The sequence below is a fragment of the Pinus tabuliformis genome, chromosome 1_1 (assembly GCF_031772625.1).
Source record: "Pinus tabuliformis cultivar Carrire ecotype Pingquan chromosome 1_1, CPIR1, whole genome shotgun sequence".
NCBI lineage: Eukaryota > Viridiplantae > Streptophyta > Pinopsida > Pinales > Pinaceae > Pinus > Pinus tabuliformis.
The window spans coordinates 192,886,516-192,892,096 of NC_142297.1; positions in this window are offsets into that span (position 1 = coordinate 192,886,516).

Genomic DNA, 5,581 nt, shown 5'->3' on the forward strand with positions numbered 1-5,581 from the left:
AAAGGGACTGTATTTGTTGATGTGTACCAAGATGCTCAAGTACAAAATGACCCCACTTGGGAAAAAGAATACTTATCGTGGCTTACATCATCATGGGAAAAGCCTGAAGATATGGTGTCAAAACTTACATCCTCATGGGAACAACAAAGGACTCCACCAGATTCGAATTTTGAAGCAGATTTTGATAGTGACTAAAGCACAACCATACTTTGGTAGTGCGTCTTCTTTTTATAGTGCGTCTTAAATTATTGTACTAAGAGAATATTGAGTAGACACCGTCATGACTAAGTAATGTATGACAAGGACCCTCAATGATTCTCATATGTCTTATAAAGAGGTGTGTTGTAGATAGTTTTGATCATCATGTGTTTGAGTGTGAGTGTGGGTGAGTGTTTATTGTATCTGAGTTCTCAGAGACCAGAGACTAGACAAGCTCTCCTTCTGAGGCTTAACTTGGTATGTAATATTTTTCTTGAATTAATAGTGAAGCCTGCTGGGCCGCCTGTCTGAGGACAGTTCTGTTCCAATTTCATCTTAAGGAGTGAGATTGTAAAACGTGTTGGAGAAGCGAAAGGGTCGCGAAGTCCGCGTATATCTTAGGTTGATGTGAGGAAAGCTTTGCCTTAGCGTCCACTTCAATGGTTCAAGTAAGTTACTGAGTCCATCATCAAATAATTGGTATCAGAGCCCTGTTCTAGTCCTGAGTTTATAAACTACAGACAGAGCCTAAAGAAAGCCAGGTAGCCTTCAAAAAGCATCTTTGTTTTACATTGTGCTGAGTAGATAAACGCTTCTTTAGTCGGCCTCTGGTTTAGTTTATAAAACATGGCCAATCTTTTACGCTCATTCTCTTCTATCGATAGAAAGGTTATTACTGAAGTTTCCTCTAGGTCTCATGAGTCTGAAATAGATGAAAATGAAAATCATGAGGTGGTTGAGAATCCTGCCAATTGGAATCCTCCTGCTTTGCATACTACTGATATCTATAAACTGCCTATGTCTTTTGTGTTGAAAAGAAAAACCTTTTTGAAAGAAGTAGAAATTACCATCAAAGTTTCAGGACCTGCTGTCCAAATCCTTGCTTTAAATTTATTTTCTGATGATGAGATAAAAAATTTTCGACAGTATGTCAAGGAGGGAAAATATTTTTATCTTCATTTTGGAGGTATAAGGATAGGTCTTGCACCACTGTTTCGTCATGGAATAAATACCCCTTGCATTGCTGAATTGTTTGACACCCGTCATCAAACTTATGATAATGCTAGGATTGGAACCATAATGGGAAATCTGTCCACAGGATGTCAATATGGAACTATATATCCTGACTATGCTATTAGTTTAAATGATGCTCATTTAAAAGACTGTTGGAAATTGTTGACTGGAGTTCAAGGTTTAAATATGGCTGAGGATAGTGAATATCTTTCTGTAATTGGACAAGCTTCATTTCAGCTGACAAACACTGCACATCCAAAGCTGAAACAACCTGTTCTGAAAGACTGTGTTACAGTTGGTTTATCTAATGCACAGGTTGAAGGAGTTTTGTATGATCCTTCTGAACTACCCAGTAATTGGTATTTCCAATACAAGTCAATTTCAGATGAAAAGAAGCCTGAGTCAAAGTTAAAAAGAGTCTCGATAGATAATGGTCAAGTAAAGCTAATTCCTGCCAGACCAAAAATGCCTCGACCAATAACCAGGCATTGTAGATATGTTTTTCCTATTGCTCCAAATGAAGTTCCGTCTAGTAGTAATGATTTGTCTACAATTAAAGAAGTCATTCATTCTGAGCCTCATTTGTCTTCTACTAAGTTGTATATACCTGAGTCAAAACCTTTTCTTCCTGTAAATAAAATGCATCATATAGGTCATTTTCCTGCTGTTGAAGAATGGCAATATGCCAATCGTCGTCTTGTCAAAGGTGGCAAGTGGCCTCCTCATACCAAATTCTGTAAAACCTCTTCATCATCTAGACAACCAAGCACACGTATTGACTGTGCCCCTCTAATAGAACATAATGCACAGCATTCGAATGAATTGGATCAGACATACCAAATCGGTAATTATCTGACCACCTGGTGTGCATATGCTGAAGATGTGCTTGATGATTTAGGTTTCCAAAGTGAGTTAATTCTCGCAAATCTCAAATTTTTACATGATGAACAACAGGCCGATAAGCAAAAGAGAGAAGAAAAAGAAAGAAGAAGAAGAGAAAAGAAGAAAAGAGAATCCCAGCCTCCGAGATTTTCCAAAACCATGGAAGTTCCCCAAAGTTGGGATACTAGTGAATCTTAAGAAGAAAATGTAGCTGAATCAAGTAGTCAAGTTGGACATAAAGTAGAAATTTCAAAACCAGTTATTGTCCATAAGAACAAAAGTGAATTGGCTACTTTAGAAAATGTTGCTACTTTGTTTCCATCCTTTATTATGCCATCGCTCCAAAAAGCAAATGTATTTAAAGAAGCCAAATACCCAAGAGTAGAAAAAGATTTGTTTCCCACTAATTCATCTGGATATGTTTTAGATTTGGATAGATCCAAAAATCCAGCAGAATCCATCAGAGTCTGGATTGGTGCTCTTTACTAGATGCAAGTTGTCTCCAAGTTAGATAACTATTCAATCTTCTTGTTAGCAGAAAAACGAATGGCCAGTATTGTGTATGATTGGTAGATGGGTGGAACAAATGAAGAAAGAACAAATGTTGCAGCCTCAGGGTTAGCTACTTTAGAAGTTCTCTTGCTTACACAATTTGTCCCTAAACCTGTAGATGAGAAAAAGAAACTTATTACAGATCTCACAATAATGGAATTAAAAGATTTAAAGGAGTTAGATCAATTTGGTTGTCATTATATGTCCAAGGTATATAAAGCTAATCTCACCAATGATTCCACTCAAAAAATCTCATTCTTGTCTAAGTTGCCAGGAAATTTAGGTGATATGATCATGAAATATCTGGAAACCCAAGGCAAAAAGATAGAGCAAACATATTGGATAGATCTTTTATTCAGGTGTCAAGAAAAAGTAAAATATTTGTGTTGGAAAAAACAGGTTCACAATGTCTCTCCAAATCTGAATGTCTGTCGTTCTGTATTACCATGGACTCCCTTTAAGAAAATAAGATCTAAAAGATATGGTAAATATAGACCAAAGCGTATTGCAAATCCAAGACGACCATTCAGAAAATTTAAGTACTTGAAAAAGAGAAAGCAACCTAGACGAGATAATCCATGCTTCATTTGCAAACAAGAAGGGCATTTTGCTCGTAAATGTCCAAAGAGTTCATCCAATAAGCTGAAAGCTTGTATAGAATTTGAAGAATTTGTAGATACTTGGTCAATGGTAGATTCTCAAGATGAAGTGTCCGATGTATATATTTTAACAGACGCTTCTTTGTCTGATAATGAGTCCGTTGTTGATGTCAGTCAGAAAATGAATATTTGTTATACTAAATGGGAAAGTGAACCCAGTGAACAAGAGCTTCACTATAGTGATGAATCAGAATCAATAGATTATACCAAAGAATATTCAGATGATTCCTCCAGTGACAGTGTTTCTTTAGTAGACTCAAAGAATTCCACTCCCGTTTTAGATTCTCTGCATCCACAGCCCATTCTGAATTCTTTCTGTCCTTATCCCAAAACAGTTGTTGGATCCTCTTCATCACTGCCTGTAAATACTACTACTCGTGCTGATGAAAATGCATTTCTTAAAAGGATTGTAAAGTCAAATAATCTCCTTTATATTCTAGTTGAATTCCAAGTGAAATGTGATTGGATCTCTGTTGATGCTTTTATTGACACTGGTGGCTCCAATAATATTGCTCCTCCATCTCTTTTTAAAGGTTTATGGAAACCTTTACAGCATATTTTAGTGTTAGAAACTATTGGCGGTTCGGTCAATCTCACCCATTATGTGGATAATGTTTCTTTAAAAATTGGGGGAAGTATTGTCAAAATCTCTGCAATACAACATTATGATGCTTCTGCAAGTTTGTTCTTAGGGATGCCATTTATCAATTCAGTATTTCCTGTTACGATTAGTGAAGATAAAATCATTCGCAATATAAAAAAGAAGGCAGTAGCAGTCCCAAGGCTAAATTTGGCAAATTCTGAGGCAAGAATAGAGCAGAGTCAAAAGAAAGTAGGTATAAAGAAATAAACGAATGAATCTCATGATTGGAGAGAAGTTTTACAAATCTATGAGACTAAATCTCAACCTACTAAAAAAGCCAATAGAAATCCTGATTGGTCTCCAGAACACGTAAGAATATATGAAGAATTGCTAAAATGTTGTTCTAACAATCCAAAAGCCTTCTGGAAAGTTGAAAGTCCTCAACAAGAGATTATTACTCTGCATGAAAATGGGGTAACTGGTAAGTTAATTCCCTGCACCCCAGCGGAAGAAAAAGAAATGAGAAAGCAGATTGAAGAACTGTTAGATCTTCAACTTATTGAATGAAGCGGATCGCATTACTCCTGTTCTGCATTCCTTGTTCGAGATCATTCTGAAATAGTCAGAGGGAAAGATAGGATGGTTATTAAATATAAACCATTAAATGCCATCACGAAAAGTTTTAATTATCCTATGCGCAGGCAAGAAAAAATAATGCAGAAAATCCAAGGCAGTAAGATTTTTAGCAAATTTGATATGAAATCTGGATATTATCAGGTTCAGATTAAAGAAGAAGATCGTCATAAAACTGCTTTCACATGTCCTGTTGGTTTCTTTCAATGGAGAGTTGTTCCATTCGGATTGAAGAATGCCCCTGCTTTCTTCCAAAGAAGAATGGACCATATCTTCAGTAAATATGATTTTATTGTTGTATATATTGATGACATTCTTGTACATAGCCCAGATCTTGAAACACACATGAAACATTTACAAGTGTTTCTTGAAGAAGAAAAAACACATGGTCTTGTGTTATCAGAAAAGAAAATGCTTCTTTTTCAAGACAGTATTGATTTTCTTGGAATTCATGTTGGTCATGGAAAAATATAGATGTAGCCACATGTTTTAACAAAACTGTCTGAATTTCTTGATCAGTTGACAGATGTAAAGATGATTCAACGATTTTTAGGGATTTTTAATTATGTCCATAAATATATTCCTAATCTGTCTAAAAAACTGCTCCTATCCGTCAGCATTTACATTCCGGATGGTCACCTGAAGCTACTAAAGCAGTGCAGCTCTTGAAAGCTGAATGCCAGCATCTCCTAGCGCTTAAACCACCAAGTAATGGTTTTTTAATTTTGCAGATAGATGCTTCCGACAATTTCTGGGCAGCCGCACTTTTTGAATATTCTTCGGTATAATCTGCTGATTCTGATTCATCACTATAGTGAAGCTCTTGTTCACTGGGTTCACTTTTCCATTCACTATAACAAATATTCATTTTCTGACTAACATCAACAACGGACTCATTATCAGACAAAGAAGCGTCTGTTAAAATATATACATCGGACACTTCATCTTGAGAATCTACCATTTACCAAGTATCTACAAATTCTTCAAATTCTATATAGGCTTTCAGCTTATTGGATGAACTCTTTGGACATTTATGAGCAAAATGCCCTTCTTGTTTGCA